Genomic DNA, 18,091 nt, shown 5'->3' on the forward strand with positions numbered 1-18,091 from the left:
TGAAATGTATTCACTGCTCTCCAGGCGAGCTCCTGATTGCTGGACTTGAAATGTATTCCCTGCTCTCCAGGCGGGCTCCTGACTTCTAACTTGAAAAGTATTCCCTGCTCTCCAAGCGGGCTCCTAACTTCAAGATAGACAAAACAAACAATTTGAAAGCTAAAACTTAAATTGTACTCCCTTGTTCTCCAGGTGGGCTCCTGACTGCTACGCTTGAAAGTATTCCCTGCTCTCTAGGCGGGCTCCTGACTTCAACTTGAAATGTATTCCCTGCTCTCCAGGCGGGCTCCTGACTTCAACATAGACAAAACAAAGAATTTGAAAGATAAAATTTAAGTTGTACTCTCTTGTTCTCCAGTCGGGCTCCTGACTGCTGCGCTTGAAAGTATTTCCTGCTCTCCAGGCGGGCTCCTGACTTCAACTTTAAATGTATACCCTACTCTCCAGGCGGGCTCCTGACTTCAACAAAACAAACAAAAACAAAGAAAAATTTCTGCCCCAGTTTGGTGGCTGGGGACAGATGTGATTGTAAAACTAAATCATATTACCAAGTATTACTAATGATTTGAAAGCTAGGTCCCATTATTCAGGGGGAGTCCTAACAACTCTTAAGTAAACAACAATTTAAAATTTAAGTTATATCTTCTACAGGTGTGACTTATGCTAAACCTTGCTATCTAATAGGATCTTTAAACTACTTCCCATTATCCAGGAGGGTCCTGAAAATCAAAAGTCCAATTTTATCTTAAGAGTGACAACTTTTATGGCTGAATTATACTACCCTACAGCGAACTTTACGCTAAATGTTGTTATCTAATCGAAATCTTAAAGCTAAGTCCCATTATTCAGGAGGGTCCTGGAGACTCCTAATTGAATCCTATCTCGAACATGCAAACTTATAAGCCAACTTATATTCCTTTGGGATGCATTTATGCTAGATTATGCTATTTCTTGAACATTTAAACTAGGTCCCATTTTCTAGGAGGGTCCTGAAAATCAAAAATCAAACCTGTTTGGTTACTGCCTTTCTCCACGGAGGGTTTCTCCGAAACAAACGAACTTTTCTGCCCTTGTTTCAATCAAAGAAAAATCTTGTTAGTTTAAAATGTGGTGGTTGCTTTGTGGCCTTGACTTTGAGGGCGATTGCTCCTTCACTTCTCATGATAACTGATTTCCCCTCGAGGACCTTGCTTGCTTATGGACCAGCCACTTTCTCTGCCATCCTTATCACAGAAAATGCCCCTTCTCCGTTCAGACCCAATTCCTTCTATCTGTTGCACTGCTCATGAACTGACATTTACCAACCTTTGTGTTTTACCGAAAATACCTTTGATCCGTCCACCTAACACCCTCCATCTGTTGAATCGTGCTCTTGTGTTGACGTGTACTGCACCTTTGTGTTTCTCATGAATTTCAAAGCACGACAATTGCCACCCACTCATCGCGCATGTTGTTTTTTCTTGACTTAAACTACTGGCCCTGGCCTTGAGGTCTGTTGCTCCTTCACTTGCCACGATAACTTTGATTTCTTCTCGGAGGACCTCGCTTGTCACTGATTAAACACCTTTTGTCGATCTTACCACAGAAAATACCTTTGATCCGTTCACCAAACCCCTCCATCTTATTGCATTGTTTATGAATTGATATGTACCAAACCGTTGTGTTTCACCGAAAATACCTTTGATCTGTTCACCTAACACCCTCCATCTGTTGCATTGTTCCTGAATTGATGTGTACCAAACCTTTGTATTTCATAAGGATCCCAAAGCATGTTGATTATTACCAGCTCAATGCGCTTGTTGTTCTTTCCTGACTTATGACACTTTGATGTACTGGCTAGATCTAGTTTTGTGCAATTTAAAAGATGGGGGCAAATTTTGAAGTCATTTCTCACTTGTTCTAACCAAATAGACTCAAGAAGGGGAAGTAAACAAAACAAAAGGAACAGAGTAAGGACAATGGAAAGAGATGATTCCTAACAAAAAAACTAAACACTTATCAGATGTAGATACCAACTCTAATGACCGTGACATGCACCTTTGGATTAAATGGCCTAATCTACCAAGTGAGTTCGATGTTCAACTCTTATTGTACTTTTTCGCCGTGAAACTGGGCTTCAATGCTCCGATTTTCCAATCTGATTCATGATCCTTACTCGACTTGTAGTGCCTGAAGGGTTTTCACCATCAATCCTATCTCATTTTGTTCTTTCTCTCAACTTATCATCGCCTTACGGTGCCCCGCGAGGGTTTTCACCAATAAGACTCTCTCATTTTTATTATTTCTCTCAGCTCTTATCGCCTTACGGTGTCCGTGAAGGTTTTCACCAACAAGACTCTCTCATTTTTAACATTTTCCTGCTTGGACCAAAGTGTTGCCCCTGATATGCATTACCTCTCATTGCTTGACCTGGCATTTCTCGAAGACTGATCGGAAGGTCTTTCTTTGGACCGTAATGTGGGCTTTTAGATAGGGTTAGTAAGAAAGGGTATCAAAGGCTCAAAACTATTCAAGTGGATTCAAAATTACAACTTTTGAAATCAGATTTCTTGCAACAACCACAACTTCTGCCCCAGTTTCTTGCTTGGGGATTTTTGGATTTTTATTTTGATGAGACCGAACCGTGAGGCTGCCTACGTATCCTTAAAAGGAATCAGGTCGAACGTAGTTCATGTCATAGAAATTACTTTGTTGTTGTGTTTTCTTCTTTTCTCTTTTTTATTTTGCTTTTCTCTTTTTCTTTTTATTGTTTTTCTTCTTCTTTTCTCTTTTCTCTTTTCTCTTTTCTTCTTTTTTTCTCTTTTTCTTTCTTTCTTTCTCTTTCTTTTTCTTTCTTCCTTTTCTTATCTTTTATGCTTGTGTTTCTGATATTCGTTATTGATTCCGAAAGAGGGGTATGAAAGAAAATAAATAAGGCTCAAAAAGGGTGACGAGGGATAAAATGTTTAGATAACAGAACAAAATGCCTTTGTCATTCCAACCTTCAAAACATACCAAGTACAAACAACACAATTAAACAAACCAAGGAAAACATTCGTAACATCTTTTGGTTGCACCAGACTTGATGACCGTACCCACATATTCGCCTTCTATATTTGTTATATACAAAGCACCATTGGACAACACTCTCACTCTCATTACCACGAACGTCCCCCTACAAATTTGGGGCAAACTTGCTTTTATCTTCAAATTGATGCGGCAGGATGCATTTCAATAGGGGTTCTTTATGTTCTATCTGCCCCAGTTTCACACAATTCGGGCTTGAAGTGATCTCAAAATGCCTTTACTTATTTCCCTCAAATGTCCCTACATCTTCAACATTGTTTCATTGCTTCGTGATTAAACTGACTTTTAAAACCAGGCTGAGAATTATGCGTGTATGTCATGTCACTAGAGTCAACAGGAAAATACTATAAAAGGAAAAGAGAACTAAACAAAAATGACTAAAAATAACAGAAAATTGCATTAGACAGATGGTGAAAGGGTTTGAACAACAAAACCAACAAACTAAACTGAGTTACAACCCTGAAACAAACCTAGACAACACTAAATGAGTTACTACGAAAAATAAACTAGGCAAAATAAAAAGATAGAAGGGTTTGAATCACAAGACAATATCCGGATTACAACCCTGAAAATAACCTGGACAACAGAAATGACAACAAAATAAACCACCAAGACTCCTCTCCATCTAGCCAAGAGATGAAGTGTCTTTCTAATTACCAAGCACGGCATCTTAGCCACTGGGTTCCCCATCAATATTGCCAAAACCATTAACAACCTCAATATCATTAACTTCAGTCCACAAGTTCCCAAGAGGATTCGCATGCTCCTTGTCACTGTCATTGATCACAATTACCCCTTCTTGAATCTTTCTATTTCCCTTTTCAAAGAACGACAATCTTCAATTCTATGCCCTTGGACATTAGAGTGGTACATGCATCGTACATTAGGATCAAAGCCTTTTGCATATGGGTCTGGAGTATAGCCGAGGAGCGGCTCAATCAGGCCAGAATGCTTTAACTTTTCAAACAAACTTGTGTAGGACTCCCCAATTGGCGTGAAACTATTTCTTTGCCTTTGTTCCCTTCCCTGCCCCTATTTTCTAGGGTTGTTGGGTGCTCGAAAATGTTGTGAAGGAAAGAATGCATTATGCGGTGCTGGCGCTCGCCATAGGGAGTGACCTGGTGGTTGGACATATGACCGGACATTGTTCGGAGGATAATAGTGAGGTGGATTATGTGGAGCTCGGGGACAGGTTTGGGGTTGGAGTTGAGGCTGGGTATATTGGTGAAGCGGACCTTTTGGTCCAAGTCGTGACTCTGATAGCGGACCTTTTGGTCCAAGTCGTGACTCTGAAACAACCATGGCAAAATCATCATGTTCCTTCTGACCCAACAAGCTTCCTGTGTCGTTCTGAATTGCTTGTGTTATGGCATTTAAAGAAGAATAACTTATGATCTTGCTAGACTTCAACCCATCTTCTACCATTTCTCCCATTTTTACCACATCATTAAAAGACCTACCCACAGCCGTGATCAAATGCCCAAAGTAAGTTGGTTCTTGAGCTTGAAGAAAGTACTCGACCATCTCTTTTTCTTCCATGTGAGGATGGACTCTGGCAGCTTGCTCTCTCCATCTGAGCCTGTATTCCCTAAAGCTTTCATTAGGCCTCTTTTCTATCTTGGCGAGGGACATGCGATCTGGGACAATTTCTATATTGTACTGAAAGTGCCTGGCAAAGGCCTGAGCCATATCATCCCATGTGTACCACCTGCTAGCAACTTGGCGGGTGTACCACTCCAAAGCTGCCCCACCCAGACTTTGACTGAAATACGCCATCAATAATTAGTCTTTCCCATCGATGTCTCTCATCTTACTGCAGTAGCCTCTCAAATGGATCACGGGATCTCCATGTCCGTCATATAAATCGAACTTTGGTATCTTAAACCCATCAGGCAGTTGGACGTCAGGAAAGAAGCACAAGTCTTTGTAAGCCACTCTCATCCGGCTCCTTTTCCCTTGCATGTTTCTTAAAGACTGCTCTAAGATTTTCAACTTCCTGGATATCTCATCTTGCTCCACTATCTTAGCAGGCTTTTCAATTTCACCAGGAGGCTCAAAATGAGGAATGTGAGAATATGGATCAGAGACTTTGAGAGTTGGTTCTGGAGCGCAGTGTTGGGCATCGGGGATTTTGAGCACAGTCTCGTTAGAGGATCGAAGAAAAATAGTTAGAGGAGGAGCTACAAGAGCATGAATGGCCAAAGGAGTAGGATATGATGTGCTTTTGAGGGGTGGAGTGTGAAAAGGTTGTGGGGAGATATCAACAGCAGTGGGAACCTAGACTTGTGATAGTGATGGGATGGTTGCAGGGTTTTCAATGTAGTTAGTGGGGAATGAAAGTGGAGGATGTCCCCTGAATCCAAGACTGATACATTTCTGCCATCTGCTGTTTCACCCTTTGGAACTCCTCTTTCAATTCAGACTCCGACTCCACAAACTCCCTTGCCGGGTCAACAACTCATGTGCCCAAGTTTTTGCTAGTCATGGCTACCTTGCCCTTTGGCCTTGTGTTGAATGGATGAGTTACCTTAAGAACCACAAACCAACCACCCTTCTGCTATTAATACAACAAAATAAAGTCATCACGTTAGCGTTAGGGCATTCAACATAAGATAATCTTACTTTATGTGCAATGCACCTAGCCACAGTTATCGGTTCTAAAATGACTTCGAGGGTACAAAGGTTAGTTGACATCATCCCAATTTGTTCATTTCAACATTTCTTTTCTTTGTTTTTCTGGTACTTGCTGGCTTGCCCATTTTCCTTCATTTCTTTTTCTCTTTTCTTTTTTTTTTCATTACTTTTTCTTTCTCTCATATCTCACATCCCACAATTTCACCCTTTTTTTCTTCTTTTTCCCCCTTTTTTTCTTTTTTTTTCTTTCTTTTAACAGTAAAAAAAATGATTCGATCGAACCCTATGTAGGTTGCCTACGTATCATGATGCCGCATGAATCAGATCTTTGCGTAGTTCTGGAAGATCGGGAATAAAGTAAACAAGCTAACATTTTCATTTTTTTTTAAAACAGATACTCTATGAAAAATTATCAAGGAACCCTAAAAGAGAAAAATAGTTTTTGATTCTTCTATTTTTTTTGAAGGAAATCTAAGGAATAAACCACAGAAAAAATATTTTGAATCTTCATTTGATATCCTGACGCAAGATTTCGAAGCAAGCAATGAAAAAGATAAAACATAATATTTTTGGATTTCAATTTTAATTGCCTAAAGGAAAATTTCTAATGATAAACTAAAGATAAAGTATGCTTTTTTTCTATGTACAATATCCTAAAGTTCTAATGAAAATAAAAAGAATTTTTTTTTCATCTTTCAATAATTTCCCAAAGAAACACCTCACAAGAAAAATCTTTTTGAATTTTGGAATTAATGCCTTAAAGAAAACTTTTAAAGAGATACTAAAGATATTAATTGCCTAAAGGAAAAACAACTTCAAAATTTTCTCATTTCTAGAATTAGTATTCTAAAGAAAATTTATAACGAAATATAAAATGCAACATCTCTTTTTTGGGTTTTTGAGTTATAGTATATTTTCCAAATATAAAGCAGAAAATACAATAACAAACGGCTTGACATTACTATACAAAACTAGAAAGTAAAAGACGACAAAAAATGAAGAACAGACTCAAAACTTAAAAGTAAAACAAATCTCCTCAAGCAACTCATGACTGAGCGATCCTGACCGGATGGTCACGGGGTGTTTGTCATGCTCAAACTTCGGTAAATAAATCCGCACCTGTATGAGAAAACTTTAAATCAACACTATATGAGACAATAACACTCCCTACTAGACACATGGAAGACATGATTGAGGCTATTTTTGCAAACTAGCTTATTTGCCCACAAGGTGGCTAGAAGTGCAAAATTTGGCTATGACCCCGCAAACCCAAGAACCTAAGATTTACTAGGAAGACCGGACCCTATGTGGGTTGCCTACGCATCCCGCCCCGAGATACGAGAATCAGGTTCGCGTAGTTCGGGCAAATTAGATACGGGCGAGAATAATAAATAAAACCATTAATTCATAGAAATCACATTTTTTCTTGCTTTTTCTTGAAAAATGACGAAACATGCAAAAAACATTTGGAATTTCTTTATTTTTCGATTTTTGAAAAATGATAAAGAGTGCAAAATCTTTTTGAAGTTCCATGCTCTTTTTCTTAATAAATGGAACAAAAATATAATTGGGCCCTACTCGCTTCATCCTCACACTTCAACCTCTCTCTTTGTCGTTTTCTTCTTTCTTTTTCATTATTTTTTTCTTTTCTTTTTTTTTCATTTCTTCACTTACCCTCAGCTATCATTGGTCCGCCAAATGACCCTTTTACCCTTGAATAAATGCAATATGTAGAACATAAGATGCATCAGGATGGTCTTTTATTTTTTTGGGGTGTACCTGTCCTAGATGGACCCAACCCCTGTGTTGAGTCCTCAAAGTCAAATGCATATGATGCAAACAAATGTTCCTATTTAGGGATCCAGCATGAGGCTGAGTTATTCTAGGTTCAAAACCTGGGTTTATTGTTCTAGACCGGGCTTACCCGAGCAGACAGCTCGAGCCGGGAGGGGGGGGGGCAGCGTACCAGGAATACAGAAGCTTCACCGGCTTTGCAACTTGTCCGAACCTCGTTCTAAATTTGGAATATGACTCTAGCGGAAAAGAAGTCACACGAAGTGCACACTTCTTCATGATTTAGAAGACTTAGAGAGAAGAGGGACTTCACAACAATTTATCTACAATTCACGGAATATCAAAGCGGTAAAAGCAATCAATTAGCACATCAGTCCCAAATCATGTAACAAAATTAGACAATGGATAAAACCAACTATAACAATTATACTAAGCTCAAATTCTTGAACCCTGAACCAGAGATTCTGGGTTCGATCCCCAGCAGAGTCGCCAGAGCTGTCACACCTCCTTTTATTTACACCCCGTAAAGGGTATAAATACAAGAGAGTTTTTTCAATTAAAGGACAATCGAAACGGGATTTATTGTTAAATGATTCAGAGTCGCCACTTGGGAGATTTATGGTGTCACAAGTCACCGGTTGAATCCTGAATCAAGGAAAATATGACTATGTTTAACAGTATGCGAACCAGAAATCCGAGTAAGAAATTCTGTTAACCCGGGAGAAGGTGTTAGGCATTCCCGAGTTCCGTACTTCTAGCACGGTCGCTCAACTGTTATATTCGGCTTAATTATCTGATTTTAAAACACCTTTAAGACCTATGTGCATTTTTACTTTTAACCTCTTTTAATTGATTTTTAAAGAAGATTGAACGTCGTTTAAAACGTGTCTTTGGATCGTGCCACATGAAATGCACCCGCAATCCGGAACACATCTTATACAACGTTTAGGATTGGATTTGGGTCACATGAAATGCGCACCCGAGTTTAGGAAAATAATATTATTAAACTAACGCGCCTAAAGCAGTTTCGCGTTGCAACTTTGCGAGGGCCATGGAAATTAAACTAAATGGCACGCCTCGATTTCTAAGGATTAAAATTCAATTAAGAGAGGGCCATGCATTATGAAAATTATTACGTGGATGAAGTGTACAATTTGATCACTGTAAATTTCTGAGATGAACTACCAAAAATCAACGGATTATCTCAACTCAAAACACCACACAACCTAATTATCTATACTAGCAGTCTACTTTATTAGTACAATCAGTTATTCCCCCATTTATTAATTTGGTTCCTTCTCACTTAAACTCACAGGATTAACACTTAACAATTTACACCACAACAACTAAGAAATAAACACTAATATAACTAATAATAAAGAAAACTACTATAAACTGAACCTCTTTTGATTAATGAGGCATATACGTCTTTAACAAACCGAAGACGTGATTTTCTGGTATTTACTAAGCAAATAACACATATGGAGAAAGTTTATTTTTTTTTGTTTGTAGTTGCTAATGGGATTGATTGGAACCAAGCAAAATAAATCAAAACGATAAACATTTAAACAAAATTAGACCAAACAAAGCATTTATCCAAGAGGAAATAATAGATTAAAGGGAGCGAACCTTTGATTTAGGAATTCTGTCGATAAACTGAGAAAGTAAAATTTCTTTCCGGAACGGGTACAACCCAAAAATCGCTCTTCCAAAATGAAACGAAACTCAGCAACACCATACAGACCAGAAGAAAACTCGAACGGAATCTACAAACCAGACTCGAAGCTCGCCGGAACCACGACAGAATTCAACGACAGACCTTGCATCGGCACCTCGAACTAAAATAACGTCACTACCACAGCAATGGCGACACGGGAGCAACGGTCGACGCAACACACATGAAGAACTCGCTAGAAGACTAACTCCGGCCAAACTCAACACAAAACGTCACAAAATCCAGGACTGGAGAGAGCTCTACTCGTCCGACGTAGAAGTACAACACACTAGTTCAATTGAAACACGTTTTTTTAGAACTAACATCAGAGATTGTTGTTTTTGACTGTGTGTGTGGAAGTCGATAATCTTCATGGAGTCTTGTCAGTTTTCATGGTGTTTCCGGCCAGTTTTCATGGTGTTTTAGGCAACGGAGAAGGAGTCTCAAGTAGCTGGGTTAGGGGTTCCTGGGGTGTCCTTCGCTGATTTCTATGGCTGAAGGGTGGTTATGGTCGTTGGTGTCAAGGTCGAGTGCAGCTGTTGTTGGGTTCAGCGTTGAAGAGTAAAGGAAACGCTGATGGGGTGTGAGGCAGATGGAGTACCGGAGGGATCATTTTTTGGGTGTTACGCGGCTGTCGGCTCAGGTCGTCGTGAAGAAGACGAAGACGAGAGTATGGGGTTTGTGCGTTTCTCCGGCGTGCATGAGTCATGTATGGCTGCTGCTGCGGACCGGCGAGTTTCAGAGAAGGTTCAGTAGGGGTCGTTTATGGCTGCTTCCTTGTTCATGGCTTCTCAAGGAGATTAAAACGAGGGGGTGGGGGTCGTGAAGAAGACGACGCGGAGGGGTGGGGTCGTGAAGAAGACGACGCAGGGAGTGGGGTTCGTTCCCTGCGCAGCTGCTCGTCAGTTTTTTTTCGTTTTTTCCAGCCTTCTTCTTCGTTATTCATGCGCAACTTTTGCTGCTTTTCGTTCCAGCCCTTTTTGTTCTTTTCGTTCCTTTTTTTATTTTATAGTCTAGGTTTTTGGTATGATTTTAGGTTAAGGGGTATGAGCCTAGGAATTATGGGCTTGACAATTATGGGCTAGGTCCAAAATTAGGCCTAAAGATGGGTTGCTCGAGCCCAAGCTCTATTCTTTCGCTGCGAACGAGATTAAAATACGGGCCCATTTATTAATTAATCCTTCTATTCAAATAACTACTAAAATAAAACTAACCACTTAAACAAATCTATATTTTGCATTTTCAACTATAATATTAAAATAAAAATACGATACTATTTTTATATATTTTTTAGGATTTTTTTTTTTAAGATTAAAATGACTACAAAACATTAATGAACCTATTTTGTGATTTTTTTGTTTTCTTGTAATAAAATAAAGTAAAAGAGTCAAAATTAATTAAAATAGTTATATTATGCCTAAATTAAATATTTACGCGCTAAAATATGAAAAATCTTGGGGAGGGTCAAAAATCACATGTCTACAACTAGTATGTAAAGAATGTCTACATCATGATACTAGCATGATAAAGATGCTCAAATAGTCATGCAATAAGTAAAACATGCAACAACTAAGGCAGTTCCCGCCTATCAAACTATCCCAGCATAAAAAACTCAGTATCTGCATATATATTCATCATCTCTCATATACATCACCCCCTCATACATAGCATATAACATATAAGATAAAATTAGGGGAAAAAATCCTTATTGAGGTCAAAGTCTTAACTCACTTTTATCCCCGGTTAGCTTTAATTTTCAAAAACCGCCTTTGCTCGCTTCAAATCCACCAAAGAGCTCGATTTCTCCAAAAGATACTCTGTGAGGTTACATAAAATTAAAGGAATCAATTCCATAATTTATATATACCTCTAGGTTTGAGTCAACAAAAGTCAACCTCGAGCCCACATGCTTAAATCCCAAAACAAAAGTCAGATCCTGATGAACCATAACTTCACGAGTCCAGATATACAATAAGATTTTCAATCTAAGTCCAAATCAATATTCAAATCATCGAATTACACCCTCTTAGTTTTTAGGTCAAAACCCCTTAATTTTTACCTTCAAATTTCATGTTTTAGTAATTAGATTTAATTGGAAATCACGATATATAAGCAAATAAAATGTAGAACACTTAATTTCAATAGTTGAATATCCCTTCAAAACTCGCCTCAATATGATAAGAAGAGCTGAGATATAGAAACTAAACATTACATAACCCCTGAAGCCCATTTCTACATCGCGATCGTGGTTGGAAGTCATGTGATCGCGAAGAGCAATCAGCGCACCTCCTATGTGAATGCGGGCTTGGACCACGTAACCGTGAAGGATAGCTAGTCAGCTCACTACACGACCGCGATGTGCCTCTCGTGATCGCGATGCACATGGCTCTAAGCCTTTGGGATCGCGCACAACACGCCCCTGATGCACGCGATCACAGTGCACTACAATGCACTAGAATTTGTTTTTCCAAATGAATTGGATGCGCCGAAATATCCCCGGCCCCTCGGGTCCCAAGCTAAATATCAAAATGAGTCCAATTACTAATATACATGAATTATATACTAAAATTATTTTTGTGGTGGACGGCTATTTAAGTTAATTTCTCTAATAAATAAATGGTGGGAGAATATTTGCTAGTAAAAAAAGTTTTAAAAAAAAATATTTGATGAAAGAGATCTACCAACCAAACTACCATTGTTGATTCAATGCATGAATATGTTGCCATCAAAAAATCGGAGTATGTACATAGTATGGCCTTCTTTTAGGCCTCTTTGAATTCTATCACTGGGAACTCCATAGGCTAAGGATGAATTTTTCTTTTCGTAGATAATTTTAGTGCGCAGTTTAATAGCGTTAAAATAGTATCGTCAAAAAAGGCCTTTCGAGCAAATGTCCCCAAAAAGTTTTAAGAAAAAACTGAAATTGAGGACTAATCCAACCTCAAAATTTAAATTCATGAGGTAAAACTCAAAACCATTCAAGGAAATTCCAATATGTGCTGCAACAATGAAATAGAATATGCACTTGATTTACACGTGTAGCTTTTCGATCAATGTTATACATATTCTTTTCGCATCTCCAGGGTCCCGTGGAACTAACCGTGGTGCACGCCTTGAAACAGCGGGACCCGATGGGTACAGCTAGTCGGGTTCGCAAAGTGATGCCCGAAAATCACGGTTATAAAAAAAATGATATAAAGCGATCAATCCATCTAAAAAGAGTCCATCTGAGCCACATTAGTTGATGAAAGTATTGTCAAAAAAAAATTAAAAAAATTAGCCAAGTAAATAGTTTTGGCTATAGACGGTAGTTTTATCTTATTGAAGAATTTCATTTTAACAACTCAGCTGCTTAACTACAAATTGGAAAGGAAAAAACAAACAAATAAAAAAATGATACTAAGTTGCCTGGATTTGAGTTTTGACCTACGGTAAAAACATATATTGACATAACCAAATTTTTTGCGAGTTTACTCGTTAATTGTTTATTGACATACAATTTAGCATTGCTTTGCCACCTATTTACACCATCGTTAGTTGTCACTCCTTTAGTTTTGTTGCCCTTTTCTCAAACGGTAAAAAGTTTTATGTTTTACAAAGATGCATGCTAGTTTTCGTTTCTTCTTGGTGTTTATGGTTAATTCAGTCCGTGGACATGCTGCCATTTTCCCTTCAAAAAGGGAACAAAAATGAAGGAACAAACGGAAGTGAAGAAATATTTGACTGTTGAGCACAAAACAGTTGAGATGAGAGGTAGTCACATCTACACCAAATTAGGAATTAAGCACAGACACGAACAAACGGAAAGTGAGTTCCGGCACAATTACACGAGCTTCAGGATCTCAAAAATCCCCATTTACCAACATGAAATACATACTAGACATTGCAAGACCACAATAACTGTTAACTTAATCAATATACAGGGTCACGGGAAAGATAAAGCAGCCCAAAAAAATGAAGAGAATAAGTAACCAAGTGACGAAGATACATGAAGAATATGATGATGACAAAAAGGAAAATATGAATCTTGAAAAAGATAATCAAATTGAAGTCAAGATATGTAGTATTGCTGTTTACTTGGAAAAAGTTGATTATGAGGAAAACTCATATATGTTTGTTTAGGAAACAGGTTGATCTCCAAGAGGGGAGGATCTAAGCATATATATGGTACAAGAAGAATTGAGAAGAATATCAAAAGGAGCCTATAAAAACTCTTTGACATGATGTATACCAAGAAACCTGTGTCCCACATACTTTTACAACCCCTAGCAAGCCAACTCTTGCCTGATGAATGAAGATTTGAGGAAGACCAAACAGAGATTTAATTAAACAAACTTACCATGACTTCTACTCAAGCATAAGCGGTCAACAACATTGTGAATCACAATGGCTACAAATTATTAAGCTAAAAAGCAACATTTCATATCCAAGAAAGTTGTGTTCTACATACTTTTACAACATCTAGAGTGCAACAAACAAACACTAAATGAGATACCAAGCATCCATAACACGTGACATGCCATAAGCGTGAGATCACAAAAAGAACATGTTACTTACATGGAGAAGTTAAAACTCAAAATTTCATCAAATCAAAAGATAAAACATAACTCGTCATTTCTGGTGTGCCGAGAAACAAAACCACTTGAATTCTGCTCATGAAAGATCATGACTCCTGGAAAATCATCACAAATTTGGTGGAGAGTCTTGGGCAACCTAACAATTTCGCAGCCAATCCTGATGAATATAAGGAGACACAGTACCTTGAACACAAGCTGCAGCATTTTCTCTTTGCCCTGATAACGAACTTCTCCAAAGCCATTGCATTTTTAAACAGAAATTTAGAAAGTTCAAAAGGCTATCATGATTCTCCGTCTGACACACTCCCAGGAAAATGGGACAACAAATATTAATAATCTTGAAACTAGGAAATGCGAAGCTTGGAATCCAACAATCCAGATAGAAATTATCTCCTTGGCACAAATAACTTGACTCATAGTGGCACCGCAAAAAATTAACCTGGATATAAACAAAATAATCGGGACCAAATGCAGGTCAACTTCCATGAAAAAAAGTGTCTCATAATTTCAAAACCAACGAATTTGATTCTTCGCAATCATTAATAGCAAATTCCTACCCAAATGATTCATAAAGAAGGTAAACCAAGCAAGCAATGAAAAAGGGAGAATAAAAAAGTCATGACCGGATCAATATAAAATAGTGACAAAAGAAAAAAGATGTGGGAAGTTACGTCCAAGGACGTCTCAATAAAATTCTTGGTGTAAAGCCAAATTTTAATAAGGGGCTTTTTTTTTTTCTTTTTTTCTTTTGTTTGTATTGTAGTTATCTTACAAAAATGTCAAAATGTAATACTAATATTTACTTTGGTTTTTTAATTACTTTCTTTTTGTCTGTAATTTAGTTATCTTACAAAATATAATACTTAGTACTAATATTTATATTGGTAAGAAAATTCAAGTTACTAAGATGTTAGCCACGTATTTACAATGTGTTACCATGGATCTTATTGGAAAAAATATTATTTACCAATATGAAGATTTGAGTATATTAAATTCAAAGTTCTAAAATATTTCTATTGGTAAAAATAGACAGTCTTTATTTCTACTTTTATAGGGAGTTTGTATAAATTTCAATAATGTCTAAGCAAAAATAAGATAGAAAATTCACAATGATTTTCCGGGTACTAGCCTACCCCTTGAGCCACCCCTGGTTACGTCAACATCCATATCTATGTTGAGGGTCTCCGGATGAGGCGAGGCACGCAAAAGGCTAGCTACTCCATACAAATTATACTTTGTTAGGTGTAACTTTAGCGTAAGGCACTTGCATTTCAATTCTGGAAGCTGCACATTATCAAGCTGCAGTTTGAACAGGACCTAATGCAGTAATCCCACTGAAACTAGTCAAAAAACAAAGAAACAGGAACATTTGGTAAATTCATTTAAGAAATACTTTTTGCAACATTTGATAAACAAATTTTGTTTGTCCAATCTTTCTAAAAGGTGTTTTTGAGTGTCAAATTACCAAAAAGGATAGTACCAAGGTCTTATAATTCTTTTAAAGAGAAAAATAAACTTAAATATTTATCATATGATACTTTTATTACTTTTTATTTTATTTCATTAAAATATAAAACATAAAGTACAAACATATTAAAAATTTAATCAGTTTTACATATATAGTTATATCAAAGCATATAATATTATCTAGTATAATTACTTATTATTAGATGATGATTCGAATAATCAAAATACATCATTCAGCATAAATTAGAAGTCTATTCCACAAATGACTATATATTGATAATCTACCATGAAATAATAAGTAAAGTTACTTACATATGATAATATTTCTCAATAATTTCATCTCTACTTCTATCGCACAATGGTTCCATATTAGTAGAAGACTTGCCTTGCATTTCTAAAGGAATATCAGAAGGCACATCTCCTTCCCCAATCTCTGCAGTAATATCTTTATTAGCATAATAGTTAAATTCCTTTTCGGTAGAAGAATGCCGTCAGATGAAATTATGTATAGTCATGGTTGTTGTAACTAGATGATTCTGGGTATCAAACTTGAAAGATGACATTGAGCGTAAAATAATAATAATTTTAAATATATATAAAGATTCGTAAAAAAATAGTTAAGTATGTTTAAATTCAAATTCAAAAAATGTAACTAATTATTAACAACACACAATGTATAGTTTAATTTTTTTTTTTAATTTAAATTCAAAAAGGAACTAATTATTACATAACCTTACTAACTTTGTCCTAAATTGCCAAGTGACCTATTGTGAGGCCACCACTTGGCTTAATGTGGATTTTTTTTCTTCTTCTTTTAATAATATATATAGATAGATTATGCGATGCAATTATAAATTTATTACCTATTTATACGTAATTTTCACAAATTAGATTTGATGACTGTTTTGAAGATTCGGGAACTAATAGTATATAATAGAAGAAATTATAAATGATTATTTGTAGGAAGAGAATTGATATCCAAAGAAGGACGTAGATAATTTTCTTTAGTGTGAAAAAAGAAGAAGATTAATTGTTAAAGTTACAAGACATTACACCAAGAAAAAATCAAAAACAAAAAAAGTCAATAAAGAATTTGAAAAGTTACAATATGATTCATGTATATAATATCTTTAATTTTAAAAGAATGGTAAAAACTAGAAACAAAAATAAAAAGTAAAAACTTAAATTAGTAAGGGATAATTTGAAAAATATAAATTTACGGTGAGGATAGTTTTGTCTTGAACAAATTAATTTTTTACTTCTGCTTCTGCTTCTTGGAAGAAGCTAAAATTTTCTGCTTCTTCCCAAAAGCAGAAAAACTACTTCTGCTGCAGGCCAAAAGTACTTTTCTGTTTTAGCCAAACAACTTAAATTTTTTAAAAAGTACTTTTGGCCTCCCAGAAGCTTGGCCAAACAGGCTCTTAATATTCTTTTACTCCTATCATAATTATCGTAGGATATAAGTCTAATCTTTAGTTTTCTAGAATTAATGTTACTTTAGGTTTAGTATTCTTTTACCATAACCGAATACAATATCACTAATTAATATTAGCTTAGGACTAGTATTCTTTTACCAAAATTATCTGAGGATTAAAGCTTCTAGAGTAATAAAATCAAAACCATTTAAAATAAGGGGGAAGTGAACAATTTTATAAAAAAAGTCAATATGCCACATTCTTTACACCAAAGATCTGCGCTCAGTCCATTCTTATTTGCTTTGGCGATGGACGCACTGACACACCATATTTAATGGGAGGTGCCTTGTTGTATGTTGTTCGCTGATGATATAGTTCTGATTGATGAGACGAGAGGCGGCGTTAACGTGAGACTGGAGGAATGGAGGCAGGCCCTGGAGTCTAAAGGTTTCAAGTAGAGTAGGACCAAAACGGAATATTTGGAGTGTAAGTTTAGCGACGGGGAAAGTGGATGTGGAAGTGAAGCTTGACTCATAAATCATCCCTAAGAGAGAGAGTTTCAAGTACCTAGGGTCTATTATCCAGGGAGATGGGGAGATCGATGGGGATGTCACGTACCGTATCGGGGTGGGGTGGATGAAATGGAGGTTAGCGTCAGGAGTCCTATGTGACAAGAATGTATCACCGAAACTTAAAGGTAAGTTCTTGTCACGACCCGAATTTCCCAACCTTCGGGGTTCGTGATGGCGCCTACCATTGAAAGCTAGGCAAGCCAACCTTTTCATTAATCAATTACTTCTTTCACAATTATCAATAATAACGTGAAAACATCGGAAATAAATAATAAGCGGAAGACTTATATTAACGAAAGTTGAATAACAATGCGAAAATCCAACATAGTCTCTACCCAAAATCTGGTGTCACATAACTCACGAACCACTAAGAGTGCTAAATACAACGTTTGAAAGAAGCAATACATTGTTTGACTCGGATGCATGAGATAACAGAATGAATTATAAAACAGAGGAGACGCCGGGTCTGCGGACGCCTGCAAGGCTACCTCGGTGTCTCGGTGAATTGGAGGTTGGCTCCCGAACTACTAGTGTTGTCCGGTACCTGGATCTATGCAAAAGAGCACAGAGTGTAGTATCAGCACAACCGATCCCATGTGCTGGTAAGTGTCTGGCCTAACCCCGGAGAGGTAGTGATAATGCTAGGACCAGACTCCAGATAAACCTGTGCAGTTATATAACATTGGTGGAAAAATAACAGATAATAAACAATTAAAGCTGGGGAAAGGAACATGCTTCCGGGGCAACAGTTAAAGCAGCATATCAAGTATAATATGGGAACTGCAACTTAACATCTAATACAAATAAAGGGAAATTAAAGGCAACTTTCACTTTTCAATACTCATCTTGTTG

This window comes from Nicotiana sylvestris, chromosome 10, assembly GCF_000393655.2.
Source record: "Nicotiana sylvestris chromosome 10, ASM39365v2, whole genome shotgun sequence".
Classification (NCBI taxonomy): domain Eukaryota; kingdom Viridiplantae; phylum Streptophyta; class Magnoliopsida; order Solanales; family Solanaceae; genus Nicotiana; species Nicotiana sylvestris.